Source organism: Apodemus sylvaticus, chromosome 13 (assembly GCF_947179515.1).
Source record: "Apodemus sylvaticus chromosome 13, mApoSyl1.1, whole genome shotgun sequence".
Classification (NCBI taxonomy): Eukaryota; Metazoa; Chordata; class Mammalia; order Rodentia; family Muridae; genus Apodemus; species Apodemus sylvaticus.
This window is the reverse complement of record NC_067484.1, coordinates 36,684,938-36,703,380: the sequence shown is the minus strand read 5'-3', so window position 1 is coordinate 36,703,380 and position 18,443 is coordinate 36,684,938. Positions and strand designations below refer to the sequence as shown.

The window sequence follows — 18,443 nt, the reverse complement described above, 5'->3', positions numbered from 1 at the left end:
TACCCAGCTCCTCACCCACCCTGCCTGGCATCACCCTGGACTACACTAGAACCGTTAAGTATTTCCTCATTAAAGCCCTGGCAGCTGGACACAGGCCCGCAAGCCAACATCAATAGTTCCCACCGCCCAGGAATGTTTGGACAGATTTCTGCTGTTAGGTGTTATGAAGTTGAAAGATTTTTATGGCTGGGGACCATGTTGGTGTTAGGGAGCCCGTTTCTCCAGGGTCCCAAGTCTGTCTTCAGATCCCGGCAGCAGGAGGTGCACAGGAAAGGCCCAGAGGGGAAGTGGGGAAAGTCAACCAAGAAAGCAAGACTAATCAAGTCTGGCCCAGCTGCTTGGTGTGCTGCCTTAGGGACTGAGCTGGGTGGGGGCGGGGTACCAAGGGGCCATTGGAGGCCCAGGCGAGAAAACCTAAACTTCACAAACAGTAACACCAAAAGTGAAAGAACTCTTCAAAGTCCAAGGAACAGCCAGCTGATCTTTGCTGTTTTCTGTTTTCCCAAGCTGATAAGCTCAAAGCAAGACCGGGGACTCTGGAAGCAGGCCTCAGGGGAACGCAGATTTTGTCTAAATGATGCAAAACATGGCACCTGCGCTTCCCTGTGCAGAGGACCCCTGAGTCGAAGTAGAGTTTGGAGCAAGTGTGGTAGTGAGCAAAGAGAAGCCAAGCCGACAGACGGCAAGGTTATGTACGGGGTGGGTGCTGGCAGAGGCCCAGCCTGAGGAAAGCGTGATATTGTAGCTTTGACAATCCAAACCTCAGGAAGGCAGCCTGTAGAGGGTCTGGGGAAGAAAGTTCTGCACAGAGGCTCGGTCACTGCAAAGACCCCAGAGGGAGCAAGCCTGGGAACCAAGCAGGGGAGGCCGAAATGGCAGATTGGGTATGAATAAGATGCAGAGACAGGAGCAGGTGAGGCTGTCGGGGAAAATCATATCTGACTATGGAGAAGGAATGGGGGGAGTTATTCTGGGGCAGCTTAGGGCAAGGGAGAGTGTGAGAAGAGGTAAGATGTCCTGAGAGGATCAGTTAGGGCTCCCCAGAGCGTCTCTGATTGACATTCCTCCTCCTGCTATATTGAACTGCGTCTTTCCTGCCTGCCTGCCTTCACCTCAAATTTGTTGCAACGCTAGATGGGATTGGGGTGGATAGAGTTACTTCTTTGGCCATGGAATTAGTGGGGAATGTGGAGTTAACAGATTGCAGTGTATAACAGGGTCTATGTAGGGAGGAGCATCCGGCCCAGAGACGGAAGGGCTTGCCCAGGGTCAGAACACACACGAGCACATTCAAGGCAGAGCAGGGATCAGGCTCAGCTCCTCTCCAGGCTGTTGTCTTCCTGCTGGTGCATCTGAGCCGATGGCTCACCACACACTGTGACCTTAACCGAAAACCTGGCTGGGGCATCAAGCACGGTGAGCAGGAGTCCAGAGCAGAGGAGAGGGAAGCAAAGAACCAAGTGGCCTCATTACAGAAATCAGGAGAAAGGATGGCCAGTCGTAGTCCCCACAGTTTCCTCACGATCAGACAGATATCGACGAATGGCTACTTTTCTATCGTAGAGAAATTTGATATTAGCTGGCATAGTGGACTATGTCTATAATCCCAGTACCTGGGAAGCTGAGGCTGGGAGTGTTATGATTTAGAAGACCATCCTGGGCTACAGACAGAGTAAGGCTGTTTCAGAGAAAGAGAGAGAAAGAGAGAGGGGGAGGGAAGGAGGGAGAGAGAGAAAGACGGAGGAAGGGAGGGAGGGAGAGAGAGAAAGACGGAGGAAGGGAGGGAGGGAGAGAGAAGGCAAAGAGAGAGAAGGAGGGTTGGGGAGTAGCGTTATCTATATTCATAATTGTTCTATAGACAAGTAGAAAACCATCCACCTAGGTCTCAACCCCCGGATTTATTCATCGATGAGTGTTTGGATGTAGCACAGCTCTAACAGACCGAGAATTAGCACAGTGTAGCGTTCACTAAAGCTATTGCTTTAGGGTTGGCGCTCTCTCTCTCTCTCTAAGCAGGAACAGAGACAGATAAAGGAAGGAGTTGTCCTCCAAGATAGCAGCAGGGCTAGGGTCTCAGTCAATGCCCAAGCAGCCACACAAGCCCCCAGATTCAGAAAGGCTTAAATTTCTTTATAATCTGTGAACAAGGAGACAAGTGCTTCCCCTTTTTGTTTAAATGTTAAATTGGGTAGCTGGTCCTCCCAGTAGCTTGGGTAAGAGCCCCAGTACTGTGAGAACTTGCATGTGACTTTCACCTCTCCGTGCCTCAGTTTCTCGGGGTGTAACGAGAGCCGTGCTCCTTGCAGAATCAACGACAAGTGCATGAGATCTCGGGAGCCCTCAGATAAGTGTGGGTCCCCTGGGGTCATTTGCTGCATCTTCCTCCCCTGCTTCACTTGCTCTCTGACAAGCCCTCTTCCATTCTGGTCGGAAGAGCCCCTGGTGCCAACTTCCCTGTGCCTTCCCCTGCATGCTGCTATGTTTACAAGACTCTGCCTCCACTCCGACTTGTGATGTGGAGGCCCACCTCTCCTGTGAACCACCGTGAGATTTCACAAGCCAGACACATTCCAAAAAAGTTTTTTTTTTAAATTTTTTTTTTTTTAATTTAAACATCAAGAGCTAGGCTGGGCGGTGGTGGCACACGCCTGTAATCCCAGCACTCTGGGAGGCAGAGGCAGGCAAATTTCTGAGTTCGAGGCCAGCCTGGACTACAGAGTGAGTTCCAGGACAGCCAGTGCTATACAGAGAAACCTTGTCTTGAAAAAAAAAACCCAAATCCAAAAAACAAAAACAAACAAACAAACAAACAAAAACATTAAGAGCTGGGAGACTGAGATAGGAGCGGTCACTACTGCCTGGGTGAAGACACTTTTTAAAGGTTCTTGTAGAGGGCTTGGAGGTGGTTCAGTTGGTAAGGCACTTGCTTCACAATCCTGAGTGCCCGACTTCAGACCTTCAGCGCTCAGTCAAAAAGCTGAGCACAGCGGGGCGGTGCTCTAGTCACGACACTGGGAAGAGACAAGAGGATCCAGGGGCGCTTACAGGCCTGCCAGTCTAGACGAACCGGTGCGTTCCAGGTCTAGGGAGAAACCATGTGTTGTAAATTAGGTAGAAAATGATTGTGGAAGGGACTGAGAGACAACTGCTGGCCTTATACTCATGTGCACCCATATGTGCACTCACACAAAACACTGAGCTATCACAATGGGGCAGTGATGCACGCCAGTCATCCTAGTATGTGGAGGGAGGAGCTAGCTTTAACTACATAGTGAGTTTGAGGCTAGCTTGGGCTACACGAGACCCTACTTCAAATAAACAAATAAGTATCACCCCCAAACTCAAGATACTACTATTAGCTAGGAAGAGTGGTGTATTCTTATGGTCTCAGCTATTCAGGAGGCTGGGGTAGGAGGATCATTCAAGCTCAGGGGTTCGAGACCAGACTGGACGACGTGGAGAGATCCCACTTCTGAATAAATAGACAAATGAAAAGCTGTTGTTCAGTAGAGTCATAATTTCCTCAAGGGACTGTCTGACATCAAACAAGGCCAGAAGGGCAGAATCCTGAGTGACCAGCAATGAGAGGAACCAAAGGAAACATCACTGGTCCTGTTGTCTGGGCTTGAGTGTGTAGTCAGATTCTCTGCCCACACCCAAGGAAACCCCCACTCAGCTCCCTGCCCTGGCAGGAGTTTTTCCCCCCAACAGCTGTGATTTTCAAGGTGTGTGTGTGTGTTTAAATTTTTAATTTGACCTTGAAAGAACAGCAGTATCCACAGGTTCCAAAAACTTATTAATCCTTACAAAACTTCCATGTTCCAACCAACATGTGGCATGCTTCTCGATGTTTGTAGTGCCGCCCTGTCCCTCTTGGAGGACTTCAAAGGCTGTTTCTTTACTGAAATAAACAAGGCCTGGATGGAGGGGAGAGAAGTGGGAGCCTGTGGAGTGGAAAAGAAAATCACATTTTTCTTCTAAAAGGATCCAGGCCAGTTACTGTACAAATGGCTTCTGGTCTGGAGCACAAACATTGCAAAAGTTAAGGATGAGGGCTGGGGGTGCGAGTTGGAGGGGTTGACTGGTCTCTGCACTCATATGCACTCCCATGTTCCAGGGATGACTTCTGGGTGGCTGTGCGTGTGGGTCTGTGTTAGTGACTAGGAAAGGCTGTATCCATGTGGCTGATCTGGGCAGCTGGACAGGCTGGGTCCAACTGCAGCTTCTTTACAAAGTACATGTAGACAGGTCTCCTTGCCTGTGAAATAGAATAGCAGTGAGGATTAAACCAGCTAATACAGGCTCAGTTGCTCAGAAGAGCAGCGGATACATCCACAAGCCATTAGGCAGCGGCCATAATCATTTCTGAAAGCACACAATGGACAGGCTCCCAATCAAATTCCCTTCCCCAAGGTCTCACCAGACTGGACAAGTTCTATACTTTGGTCCTTCCATTTGGGAAACCAAACAGATTCAGTGGAAAGGAAGGCCCTTGGTTCTTTAATCTAGGCAAGGCTACAGGAGTGAGGAGCAGATGGGCTTTGTGTGGTCTACTCCTCAGGAGTAAAGATGTAGGTTAAGAGCTACACAGAGGGCTGGAGAGATGGCTCAGTGGTTATGAGCACTGACTGCCCTTCCAAAGGTTCTGAGTTCAAGTCCCAGCAACCACATGGTAGCTAAAACCATCCGTAATGAGATCTGACTTCCTTTTCTGGTGTGTCTGAAGACAGCTACAGTGTACTTACATATAACAATAAATAAATCTTGTTTTTTTTTAAAGAGCTACACAAGCCGGGTGTGGTGGCACACGCCTATAATCCCAGCACTTGGGAGGCAGAGGGCAGGTGGATTTCTGAGTTTGAGGCCAGCCTGGTCTACAGAGTGAGTTCCAGGACAGCCAGGGCTACACAGAGAAACCCTGTCTTGAAAAACCACAAAAAAAAAAAAAAAAAAAAAAAAAAAAAAAAGAAGCTACACAGAGCCTTAAGGAAACTTGGAGAAGAAAGGGTTTACTTCCAGGTAACAATCCATCACTGAGGGAGTTCAGGGCAGGAATTCAAGCAGGACAGGAACCTAGAGGCAGGAACTGAAGCAGAGCCTTGACAGAGTGCTGCATACTGGCTCACTCAGCCTGCTTTCTTCTAGCAGCCGGGGCCAGCAGCCCAGGGCAGCACCATTCACAGTGAACTGAATCCTCCCAAAGCATTCATTAGTCAGGAAAGCACACCTCGGGCCAATCTGGCAGGGGAATTTTCTCAAGTGAAATCCCCTCCTTTCTTATGACTCTGGCTTGTGTCAAGTTGACAAAAAACTAGGCAGCACACACAAAAAACTCCTTCCCTCCCTCCTCCGGCTTGAATTCCCTGATTAGCCTCTAATTAGATAAATATCCCAAGCCTTCATGTGTAAAATGGGAAAATGGAGGCGCCTTCAGCAGGAAGAACCGATGATTTGTACTAAGTAAAATCCTCCTGAAAACGGCTTCCTTAAGTGTCCTGCAACACCTCCTGGTAGGGTTATGCCAGGGGCTCAAGCTGACGGAACATGAGGGTGAGGAGAGAGCGAGAGGCCAGAGCCAGGTGAGGGTGCTCCTGTGGCTGTTGTGGGGGAAGTATCAGAGTCTGGGAGCTGGGGCAGAAGCAGAGGCTCTGGAGGGAATCCAGAGCCGCCTGCACTGTGTGTTAGAGGGGGGAAGGGAAGGGGTTTCCCAGGAAGGGGCCAAGCAGCCAGGAATCCGTAGCAAGACAGGGAAAGGACAAGTCCCAGAATAACTCTGGCCCCTCATTGTGTAGACATGGGACGTTTTAATTGCTGTGGTCCATTGGCAAGTGGAAAAGAGCATCTTCATGGAAACAGGTGAGGAGGCGGGGCCCAAGGAATTCAGTCTTATTTCTGGATTGCTAGGGTCCTCACCAAAACAACTCAGGACCCACAGCATTCCCTAGGAACAGTGATCTCCAGATCCACCTTACCCTGCTTGTCTCCTGATCGTCATCTGCCGGCTGCCCACTGCGAAGCTGGCTTCCTATGTGAGCTGCCCGCTACTTCTGCCCTTCCTCAGAAGATGTAACATCTGGGGACGCAGCCTGGGCCATCAGGACTACATGCATATCCCCTGGGCACAGCACCATGCCTCAGCAGACCTTGCTGAAACAATGATTGTACAGATGGAGGGAAGGGAAAACCCACCTCAGTGGTAACAGTGAAAGAGAAAAGAGAAAGGTGTTTTAGTGAGCACGGGCTCGGTTCATGCATGTGGGCACCAGTTCCCTTCTCCTTTCTAAAATATACCGAATAGGGAAGCCAGGCATTGTGGTACATGTGTATAATCTGCAAACTTAGGAGATAGAAGCAAGAAAATCAGGAGTTCACTATACTATATATTCTATACTTGATACTATATCAAGTTTGAGGCCCATCTGGGCTATATGAGACTCCGTTTCAAAAACAAAAATAACTCCCAAGAAGCAAAATCTAAATGGCACGCATAAAAAACAAAAAAAACAAAACAAACAAACAAAAAGCCAAGCCAGACAGAACACCCCCAAATACTTGATAGGTGCCTGTCCCTGCATCAGGCATGGGAACAGCATCCTGAACAAAGCAGAGACGGTACCTGAATTCATGGGGTTTGTGTTCTACTGAGGGAGCCTGGCAAAGGTAAACCACAAATACATGTCTATCATGGTTATTCAGGAGAAGGGAGCACCAGGGCTTTATATCCACAGACGGTGTTAGGTGGTGGACAAGGATGGCCTTGCTGCGTGCTGAGGACCTGAAAAGGCTGAGAAGTGTACCCTGTGGAGTCTGAGGGCCACGGTCCTGTTAGAGAGAACAGTGCATGCCTGGGTCGGCTGGGAACTTTGATTAAGGTAGGTCAAGGGTAACCTTTACTTGTTCAAAGGAAAGGACACGCATGCCAGGCAGGTTCTGCTGTAGATTAGAGGGCAGAGTCTGGGAAGAGAGGAAATTGCTCCAGCTTGTTAAAAGGCCGAGCAGGAGACAGACCCAAGGTCCTGGCACTTGTTCAATTCCTGTTTCTAGTCCTGTCGAGTCAGGAGCCGGAAGCACCCTAAAAGGCGGCTCCTCACAGAGATTGTCCAGACCGGAGGCTGCTTGCTATGTAGACCGGGGACAGGGCAGGCACTTCATATCTATGATTCAGGGGATGCTGGATAATGTACACAGGAGGATCAAGGGAATGAGAAATTGGCCCTAGATACCACTGCTTTGGGGGACAATACTTGCTTCCTATACCAAATCAAGACTGACGAAGACTTAATCAAGCTTACCATGTGACAGTCACATACTGAATTAACACAGTTCGTTTCCTCAAAGTTTTCTCTTTGCAGGCTAGGGAGATGGCTCAGTGGGCAAAGCGTTTGCAGTGCAATCATAAAGGCCTGAATTCAGATCTTCAGCACCCATTTCAAATCAGTGCACTGTGTGCATTTGTAACCCCAGTGCTGGTGGAGGGTGGGGGTGGGGGACAGAATGGACCGGTGGATTCCTGGAGGATTGGCCAATCAACTTAGCTACATGGATGAACAGGTCCAGTGAGATCCTGTCTCAAAAAATAGGGTGGACAGTGGCTGAGGAAGACATCTGATGTCCTCCACACAAGGGTACACACACCTTCATGAATATGTATGCACACGTACACATCAAAAAATAAATTCATCCTTGCAACAAGCAGATGGCGTGGCAACCGTTGTCCCCACTTTATAGAGGAGAAACTAAGACTTGGGGTACTAACCAACCCCATTGAGGAAGGGCAGGGAGAAGGGATGTTTATAGAGAAACTCGGGCCCGGATGGAAGGGCTGAGGCCTTAAGTAGTATGGTTGTGCAGAGTAAGACCACTTGCAGTGGCTCAGTCTGCCTCACCTAGAGGCATAAGGGAAGGGCAAACAGTCTCTCGCAAGAGTCTCGCTGTGTGGCCTTCCACTGCAAAGCCTCTTCACATTCCCTGGCTCACACGGCTCTCCCAGGCTGTTTAGGTGTGTGTGTGTCTGTGTGTGTGTGTGTGTGTGGTGTGTGTGTGTACAAGCACGATCGTGTGTACTCCTCCCATTTTACCAGGAAGAGAACTAGGGACGGGAGGCCTCTAAGACCATGGTGGGAGCGGAAGGCCGAGTGCTGGTGACCTCATTCCTGGGCTGCTGCTCTCACTTGCCCTCTCACACGGTTTCTCAAGCTTCCACAAAGAAAGTCCGAGGTCAAACCAGGCAGTGGTGGCGCACGCCTTTAATCCTAGTACTTGGGAGGCAGAGGCAGGCAGATTTCTGAGTTCAAGACCAGTCTGGTCTACAGAGTTCCAGGACAGCCAGGGCTATATAGAGAAACCCTGTCTCAACAAACAAACAAACAAACAAACAGTCCAAGGTCAGTGGCTTATGTCTCCTGAGTCCTGGGGTTATGGGGCTACCTTTAGTTTCCTCTTACAAGAATTTCTCCCTGGGAAGGTATGAATAGCATCCACCCCCTCTATTAAAGCCCCAACAAAAACCAAGGAGTTTATTAGACTTACATGAGTGAGACTTACTTAGGGGAACATGGGGAACCCCAAAGCAGCTATACTGGACAGTCTTGACTCAGAATGGATGCAGGCTTCCCCTATAGAAGGAGTTCCCCTCAGTTAACCTTCCTCAGCCTCCATCTGAACCTCCAGATACCCAAGGCCATGTGCAGTTGGAACAGCATTACATGCTAATGACTGGGAGGAATGGATGGAATCTCAGGGGGAGGGTCCTTCTCTGAGGGAATGCCAGGCCCTTTGGTGAAGGTCTCTTGCAAGTAGACACAGCTGTTCTGACAAAGATGGCGACTGCTTTGCCTCGAGGGCTGTATCCTGTGCGTCTCTCCCAAACACGCATGGCAGCGCCAATGCCAGCAGTGTCCATAAACGTGAGATTATCCGGATGTGGCGGAGTCTGGCCTGTGAGACGAAGATACTGTTGCATTGGATTAGTGGCTGCAGGGCTAACCCGGCATGACTAGTGCGATTATTGTCTTTACAGAGAAGTGGGCCTGTGGTGTGAGGATAGGGTTGCACAGGGAGGACGCCATTCAGCAGGAGAGGCAGAGACGACACTGAGGAGAGGCTGAGAGAATACCTTCCTTTTATTTTAAGACACCTCGTTTATAAAACCGTGTGATGACAGCCTACCTAAACTAGTACTGCCCCCTCCCCCACCGTGTGACGGTTAATATCCGATTGCCAACTTGATAGGATCTAGGGGACAAATGGGCGTGTCTATGAGGAAGTTTCTAGACTGGGATAATAGAGGTGAAAAAAACCTGCCTCAAATGTGGGCAGTACCATTCCTGACTGCATACAGGGAAGGTATGTATATTGCATACAGGTAGTTGAGCACCAGAACATGCTGATCTGTTTCCTGACTGTGGGATGATGTAACTGGCTACTTCCAGCATCTGCCGCCACCACTTTCCTGCCATTACACACCATAACTGTAAGCCAAAACAAAGCCATGCTTCTGCTGGGCATTTTGTATGAAAAAGAGTAAATAATACAATCTAGCACCTGGCTTTTCCACCTGGTAACCAACAGGAGCTGTCAGGTGTTAGGGAGAAGGTCACGGGTCCTGATGCACTGATGTCGTGAGATCCCCCCCCTACCCCTAGCAAAGCCAAAAACCAGACTCCTCATTCCTTATTTAGTCTTACTGTGTGCAAGGGCCCAGCCAGCCTCAGGTATGGTGGGAGGCCAGAGATGAGGAGAATAACGAGATTGCTCTGGTTACACCAGGTGACGGCCACACCACGTAGCTTGCCCAGAAAGGGAGTAGAAAGCACTGATGTTGGAGGAAGGGGCTGCGGAAGGCCTCATGGAAATACGAACAGAGCTCCAAAAGCCAGACAAGGCTTCACTAAGCAAGGATAATGTGGATCGTTAAATATATACCTCACTGCGCGCTCTTCATTTGCTGCCCGCTGTATCCTTGTCCTGACTGTGTACACTAGAATCACACTGTGACTTCCATCCCACAGCTGAGGGAAATAGACCCAGAGAGGTTAAGGACTGGCCCCCTGGAGAACAGAGCTGGTAAGGCTCTGATGTCAACACAGTCTTCTCATAACCACAACCCCGGGTCAGGCAGAGAGGAAAGTGTATGTGGTCGCTGACAGGGAAGAATGCAGAAACGGATCCCTAGGACAGGAGTGTCAAGGGCGTTTGGGGAAGGTGGGTAGTTTTCCAAGGCAGTGGGTTTTGGGGAGAGAGACAAAGGAGAAGCAAGCATTCTCCAAGGAGCCGGAAGGCTCTGCTGCAGTCTTGGCTTGGCGGGCGTTTAAGCATTCGTTCCTTCTAGCACAGTACGGTAATTAAGCCTGTGAGCTGTGCTGAGGGGGGGGGGGGCTGTATCGTCAGTATGATTCCGGATGGCGTGCTGCACTCACCAGAAGGGCTTCCTTTATGCTGCAGTAAATAAGCATTTGAACTTCTTAATGGCCCTAACAGCCAGGCTTATGCTGCACTGGGGTTGCATAACCAGCAAGGCTCAGCTGAGAGCTTTCTCTCTCCTCTGCACTTGGCCTCACCGGGACCCAGGCCCTGGGAAGGAGAGTGCTGGGCATTACCATGACTTTACCAGACACACACACACACACACACACACACACACACACACACACAGCCAAAGATGGTGTCTTTCCAGGAGCCACAGAGGTAGAGAACAGAGTCCACTGAAAAGCATCAATGATGGCTGTGTGACTCAGCTACAGAAACCAAGCTGCATACAGGGAAACCTCATCCAGCTGAGTTCATGGCAGACTCAATTCATCACTGCTGGGCCACCGGCAGCCCCTCACATTCAGGCACGTGCAGATACAATATGGAGACTGGAGCTCCTTAAGGGACAGACACTTTGCTTTTTGAGATGAGATCTCTCACTGGCCTGGAGATCACCGTGTAGAAGCTAGGTTGTCCATTTCTCTCCCGCCGGTGCTGGGATCACAATGAGATGGAACTTAGGTCCCTGTTCTTACCCAGATCTTGTCTCTCTCTTTTTCCGCAGTGGTAAGAGAACAGTTCTCAGTTCTCAGGATAGCAGCAGCTGCTAGCCCGGCAGCTCCTGGCATAATTAGGTTCGTGTTGCTTTTACTGTCAATCTTCATCTGATCACAATAGCAATAAGTAACTTCTTTTGAGCAAAGGAATTTAGTGTAGCTGGGTGGTGGTGGCACACACCTTTAATCCCAGCACTTGGGAGGTGGGGGGCAGGTGGATCTCTGAGTTTGAGGACAGCCTGGTCTAAAGAATGTGAGTTCCAGGATAGCCAGGGCTACACAGAGAAAGCTTGGCTGGAAAACAAAACAAAATAAAACAAAACAAAAGAAACAAACAAACAAAAAGAATTTCATGTAAATTAATAAAACGCAAAGAGAAAGTATGCTTTAATTAGAAGGCTGGAGTTCAAATCCTGACTTCTGAAATTGGATGTGCAAATTGAAACTCTTGAAGCTTTAGTTTTCTATTTATAAAGATGTCAGTCATAGGAGTAACCGTACCACAGTTGGTTGGGAAATGCTGTTTAAACTCTTACCAATGGCCTGACGCATTAAATTCTCAGGTTGGAGGACACACCCCTCCCTGGCCTCAGTTTCTCTGGTTCTGAAGTGGGTTCAGAGGATCATCTGTGGTAGTCTTATCCATGGCCAATTTAGATCCTTGAAGGCTGTGGTAGTTGAACTTCATAAGCAGAAAGAGGACCCCAGAGAACCTAAGGTTCCCTCCTTCCCTCCCCTGCCCCGAGTGCCTCCCAGCAGGTGCTGCCCGTGGGCTCTGACTCACAGCTGTGTTTGCTCTGCCTAGCAAAAGCCTTAATCATGTTTATGAACAGGAGAAAGAGGGTGACCCCCACCCCCAGCCCCTGGAAAGCCTTATTCTAGAAGTCTAGCCAAGAAAAGGCTCCTTGTGTCTGGGTGGGGCGGGCCATGCATTCCTAGGTCCAACTGCTTTGCAGATTGGCTCCTGGCATGCTGCTGAGGGCCCTTATGCATAGAACAGGGGGGCATGGGACAACCTTGTCATGATTTCTGCTTCCCATCATGCCCTGCAGGGACTTGGGAGGCAGGGAATGGCATCATAGCAGCCATAGGACTTGGGGTTCTACCTTAGGAGGTAGCTAAGCTCTGCCTAGCTCAGTCCTGCTTTGGTGTTTAGGAGCTTGCTCTGCCACCTCAGGTTACAGAGAAGGGCTTAAGCTTGGGCAAGTATCCTGCCTTCCTTGCCTTTATTTCTCTCCCTCTCCCTCAAACTAGTCTCCAACCCTCTAGAACAGAGGATCTCAAACTTCCTAATGCTGTGATCCTTTAATACAATCCTTCCTACTGCATAAAATTATTCTGTTGCTACTTCATAACCGTAATTTTGCTACTGTTACAAATCGTTACGTAAATATCTGATACACAGAGCATCTACTATGTGACCCTAAGGGGGTCATGACCCACAGGTTGAGAACCACTGCTCCAGTGGGTCTTTTACACTCAGCCTCCTCCAGTTTTGTCTTCCTGCCTTGCCCTTGCTCCATCTGAAACGCTGCTGCTTCTTCCTAAGGCAGGCTGCTGCACAGCCTCTTCCTGTCTCAGCACAGCCTCCCCTTCCTCCCCTTCCACACACAGGGGCCCACACAACATCTTCACCATCTCAGAATATTTTTCTTTAATGATCTCTTGATCTGTTTCTCGTTTCCCTTTCGAGCAAGTCCATGCTATGACGGTATAGACCATGTCTGTGGGTATCTGTTAACATCAGCAATTCTTGGATCGTGGGTCCCTGGAAAGTCTTGTTCTGAGTTCTTTGTTCACTGGCAGACACTTAATAAACACACATTAAACAAAGGCATAAGTGGCTGGGGCTGGAGACATGGCTCAGTGGTTAAGAACATTGACTGCTCTTCCGAAGGTCCTGAGTTCAAATCCCAGCAACCACATGGTGGCTCACAACCATCCGGATTGAGATCTGATGCCCTCTTCTGGAGTGTCTGAATACAGCTACAGTGTACTTATATATTATAGATAAATAAAGATTTAATAAAAAAAATAAGAAGAACACAAGACAAGAAGAGAGACCCTAGCCATTGTGTTCTTTTATGTTAATCATAGCCACTAACTCCTAGCACTTTCTCTGGGTCCTGTGCTATCTCCCTAGGCACTGCATGCAAGTCCTTCATCTAGTTATGCAATTCTGGAGAGGGGAGCCTGGCTCCCTCTTTTTCAGGGGCCTAGAGAGGTACTTAGCCTAGAGAGTACTTATGATGGTCATCCTGAGGAAGAGGCAGAGTTGAGACTGCAAGCCCAGCAGCCAGTTGGTCTGTGGCAGCCCGTGCTTCTATCCCCTGCCCCTGACACCCCAAAATAGAAAGCAATTTGTCTAAAGGGGGGGTCCATAGGGTACTAGGGAAGATTTTTACTGCCTCCCACTGTCCTCTCCAGTCCTTACAGTTTCTAGAAACTTTTGCCTGGAGCATTCTAACAGACAGCATGTAGGGTCAGCACCAAACATCCAGACAGCAGAAGTGGCTGGGGTCTCTGAGTCATGGAATTGGTGTGGCTATCCCCCCAGGGCAGCCCCCAGGCCTCCAAGCCATGCCCTGAACCCACTGTCAGGCTTCTTTCCTCTCAGCTAGCTAAAGAACACACCCCAGGCTCACCAAGACTTACAGGAAGAGCCTGAGGCTAAGCTGTGGGGCTCTGGGCTCCCAGGAATGTTGCTGACTCACGTAACAGGCCTTCTGTGACTCAGAAGCTGTTTAGGCTCAGCCCTCTGGATGGGTCAGATCAGGGTCTCAGTTCTGTACTAGACACACCCAGTGGACTATACACATCAGGGGTCGCTATTGCCTAGCTCAGAGACAGCAGGACCTCTTCTCTGCAGGCCTTCATGATTTCCCTGTCTGTGCCACGGAGCACATGCACACGCAGGGAGACACAAACAAGGCAGGGCCTCAAGAACTAGAGACAGGTCTGGACTTTGTGGGTGCCAAATCTCTGGCCTGGGAGTCACAGGTTCTAGTCCCAACCTTGACACCCATTTGCTATGAGACCTTGTGTCTGGGTGAGGTAAGCTATGTGCTCCTCAAATTCAACTGCTCGACGGATTGGCTCCTGGCTTGCTACTGAGGGCCCTTGTGGAGCAGAAAGGCACAGGGCCGCCTTGTCATGGTCTCGGCTTCTCATCAGGCCCTGTGGGGGCTGTGAGAGGGTGGGGAACCGGTGGTGGTGGTGGTGGGGGGGGACCCACAGCAGCCTGTACAGGCCTGTGATATGATGTCATCTTTAGTGTGTCGCTCCCCCCAGCAGCTACGAAGGACAGCTTTTAGTGGACAGGGTACCCTGTCACCATCTGGACTCCTACCACATTCTGTTCTCTGCTGAGCAGGCCCTGGCCCTCACTCTGTCTCTTCAAGGGCCTGTGCAATGTGGTGAATCACTTTTAAGCCCTTCTGAAACTTCCGTTCAGAATCCATCTCCCACAGATATTAAAATGATGGCAAGAATCTACAGCTGATGACATAAGAAATGTCTGAAATACATTGTAAAAAAAAAAAAAAGGAGACCGAATAAAATGCATTTCTCTCCATATATACCTCTCTATAAGTAGAAACGCATAGGGAACAAAGTCTAGTGGGATATGTATATATACATGCATGTTAATTAGGATAATCTCTGAGTCATGGAAATTATGCTGATCTTTACTCTTTTTTTTTTTTTGAGGTTTTAAAATCTTCATGCAACAGGAATACTGCTTTTATAAACAAATAATTGAGCCTCTTTTCAATGAAGAACTCCACCTGTCCCTCGACACCAAGATCTGAATTGTCTGGCAGCTCCTGAGTTGTTTGTTGCCTGTGTTTAGGTAAGTCCCTCCTGTCTTCACGGCTGTGACCAAACACCAGAGGACTTGAAGAAGGGCTGAGTTGTCATAGCTCAAAGTTTCAAAGGTCAGGGGTCTATAGACCCCTAGGCCGCAGTGAGGCAGTGCATCACAGCAGAGCAGAGCTACCTACTTCCTGCAGCGCATCACGGCAGAGCAGAGCTACCCACTTCCTGGTAACCAGGAGGCAGAGACATCAGAGAACAAACTTCATCCCTCAGAGGCAAGTCCCCTTGGTGACCTGCTTCCTCCCACCAGGCCACACCACCGACTGGCTCATTGAGCAAGAGCTCATGAAGTATTCACGAATGGGGCTTTATGGTGACACCTCACAGGCAAGCCATCAACGCTAGGCCCCACTTTCCATAAATTGAAAGAGCTGTTCTCTGTAAGGTCTGAGTTAACACCCTTCCTGATAGAACTCTGTACAGTTTGGGCTGGCAAGATAACTCACTGGGTAAAGGTACCTGCTGCAAAGGCCAACAGTCCGAGTTTTTTCCCAGGACCAACAAGATGGAATGAGAGAACCAATCTGTAGGTGTCATGGCGGTTTTGCACCTGTACATTCACACACAAAAATTTTAAACGAATAAATAGGGGCTGGAGAGGAGGTTCAGCGGTTGGGAGTACTGGCTACCTTCCAGAGAATCCAGGTTCGATTCCCAGAACCCACGTGGCAGCTAACAACTGTAACTCCAGTTCCAGAGGATCTGACATCCTCATATAGACATACTACAAACAGACACACATATAGGCAAACACTAGTGCACATAAGATACAAATAAATAACTAGAAATGAACAAATAAATGTTTTAAAAGCTCAATGAAAAGTTATACATCTTTGCTGGCCAGTAAGGTGTTACCTGCTCTAGAAGGGCATCAGCATCATTTAGGATTGGAACTATCTGAATCTAAGTAGCCATACATAGCCAGACCTACTGACTGGATAGAGCACTTCTAAGCTCCCTACATTCTGATAATTCATCGAGCTGTCTTATTTATAGAACTCAGGTCTCAATCACTTTAGGCATGTGATTCCTCCGAGCCATCTACCTTCCACGGGAACTACATTTCTTCTCTAAATCCCACCCCTAGGCTGTGTTCATTGGTCAGTAGAGACACTTGACCCAAATTTAGCCAATCATCTCCATTCTGGCATTTAAATTTTTATGTAGTAAAATCGGTGAACCTAAAACTAAATATCTTATGGCAAACAATTCAAGGTCATTTAGTTCATTTATAATGTATAGATTTCATGCTGACCTAATTCTAAAACTTTCTGCCGGTTCAGAAGGAAATGCTGCCATGCCCGGGCCCGCCCCGCCCCCTCCCGCTTCCTCTGGCCCTTGGTAATCACTGATCTGAATTCTCTCTCTATGGATTTACACTCTAGATAGTTGACACACTATGTGAACCTTTGCTTGTGGTTTCTTTTACTCTGTGTAGTGTTTTTGACATTTATCTGTGTTGTAGATGCATTGGGACTTAGTTTCTTTTTATAGCCAAGTATTATTCCATTGTATGTTTTTCCTAATTTGTGTATCCATTCACTGAGAGGACATTCGTGGTCTTTTTACCTTTGGGCTGTTATAAACAGTGCTGCTGTGAATATTCATATAAATGTATCTATTTAAGCCTCTGTTTTCAGTTATTTTGGGTGTTTACCTAGGAGGGGTTTTCAGGGTCCTACACTTAACATTGGGAGAAACTGTCCAACTGTTAAGTACAGTGGCTGCTCTAGTCTACGTACCCACTGGCAATGAAGCGTTTGACGTTGGGCCTTTATAGAACTCTTGAGGGGAACTTACACTCAAGAGTAGAAATTATTCCCAGACTTGTAAAGGCAAAACATGAACAAATCCCAGCTACCCCTAAAGCTTAGCCATGCCCCGTGTCTTTGTTTCATTGGTAGAGAATCCCTGTTTGCCTGCTTACTGGTTGGGTTGTGTCTTGATTGACTCCCTGTTTGTGTTACAAGATCTGGATGGACCAAGCTTGACGCTTGAGGCTTGAGGTTGTTCAGGGGAGAACACAGACTCCAAGGTTGGAGATGAAGACCCCCACAGCTGGATCTTTTTTGGTTCTTATTACTCCTCCCCAAGCCTGGAGAAAGGACCCCAGGCAGAACCTTGAATCCTGGCAGTTCCTAGGACTGGCAAGAAGGCGGAAGAGGCTTGTGGTTAAGGTGGATGGGAGGTGGGTTGTGTGGGAGATGCCAGAGGTTCCCCTGAGGACAAGGTGGAACAAGGAAGTCAGACGGGAGGCCAGGCTGGGGGAGAGGGAGGGAAGGGTGGAAAGAAAAACCCAGCAGGATTGCCAATATTTAGATGCCCTTTACCTCGGTAATTGAGTCAGCCTGTCTGTGGGCAAACATGTTCTTTAGGTTCCGAGAAGTAACTCCAGTTTCTGGGTGAAGGCGAGGGGCAGAGAGTGATGGAGAGGGGCAGTGTAGAGACCAGGCCATTCTGCCCCAGCACTCTCCCTCCAGATGCTTACATCTGCCTTTCAGCCTCACCACCTCCCCTACCAGGGCCGAGCACAGGCAGTTGTTTTCTTAACAGGACCTGAGAAGCACAGAGCCCCAGGATGAGAGTCCTGAGACTGTAGGGGAGCTGTAGGGGATGGGGGAAAGGCCCAGAGGGTAGAAGCAAGCAGTGTGTGGAGGAGGACGAGGAGGAGAAGAAGGAGAAAATGAGGAGGAGCCATTAGTATGCTGGGCATGCCTTTGATAGGAATTGATTTCAGAATTATTATCCATAAAGAGAATGGAAAGATAATTTACCTTTCCCCTTGGGTGAAATTCTCTCTAGTATTTTTAAACTGTGTGTGCATGCCTGCATGTGTGCATGTATGTTTGTGTGAGTGAGTGTGTGTGTGTGTGTGTGTGTGTGTAGAGGGCAACTTGCCAGACTTGGTCCTCTCCTACTATCTGAGTGCTGGGGATTGAACTCAGGAGTCAGGCTTGGCAGCAAGCTCCTTCTCCACCTTTACACACAGCACACCCCACTAGCCACCTTGCAGGTCCTCCTTTAGTTTTGTGAGCTGGAATGCAGGAAACTGGGTTTCATGTGGAGCTATGCTATATGGTCTCTGTCTGTCATCCCCACTAGTTTTCTAGAATGGCCTTAGCAAAGTACCTCCGACTGGATGCCTTGCGCAGCAGAAGCAGGCTAGCTACCTCGCAGCTCTGCAGACAGCGGGAGACGAAGACCTTCAGCAGGGTTGAGCCCCTCTGTGAGCTGAGGAGGGCTGCTCCTTGCTTCTCTCCAGCCTGCTGGCAGTTTCCTGGCAGTCTTCCTGTGTTCCTTGGCTTGCAGAGTCATCTCTACAGCCTCTGCCCTTGTCATCATGTGTCATTCTCCCTCTGCCTCTGTGTTTGTTTCAATTTCCTGTTTCTAGAAGGACATCAGTCATAGGCTCCAAGGGTCCCTCTGTGAAACCCTTGATTCCCAATAAGGTCGTGTTTTCAAGGGCTTGCGGTCCAACATATCTTATAAGGGAGTACAATTTAACCTATAGTGTGATACTTATTGTATGATGCTATCCTC

General features: G+C 48.8%; 1 long non-coding RNA gene across 2 annotated transcripts; it reads right to left on the bottom strand.

The window, feature by feature from the left end:
- Nucleotides 1-2,603: 2,603 nt before the first annotated feature.
- LOC127664049 (uncharacterized) lies at nucleotides 2,604-18,211 on the bottom strand. 2 transcript variants are annotated; one of them, XR_007973088.1, is made up of 4 exons: nucleotides 18,033-18,211; nucleotides 5,973-6,147; nucleotides 3,808-4,258; nucleotides 2,604-3,082 (listed from the first exon to the last, which is right to left on the bottom strand). It is a non-coding gene; the product is annotated as an uncharacterized LOC127664049 (long non-coding RNA). The 2 variants fall into 2 exon arrangements; XR_007973089.1 differs by lacking the exon at nucleotides 5,973-6,147.
- Nucleotides 18,212-18,443: the final 232 nt, after the last annotated feature.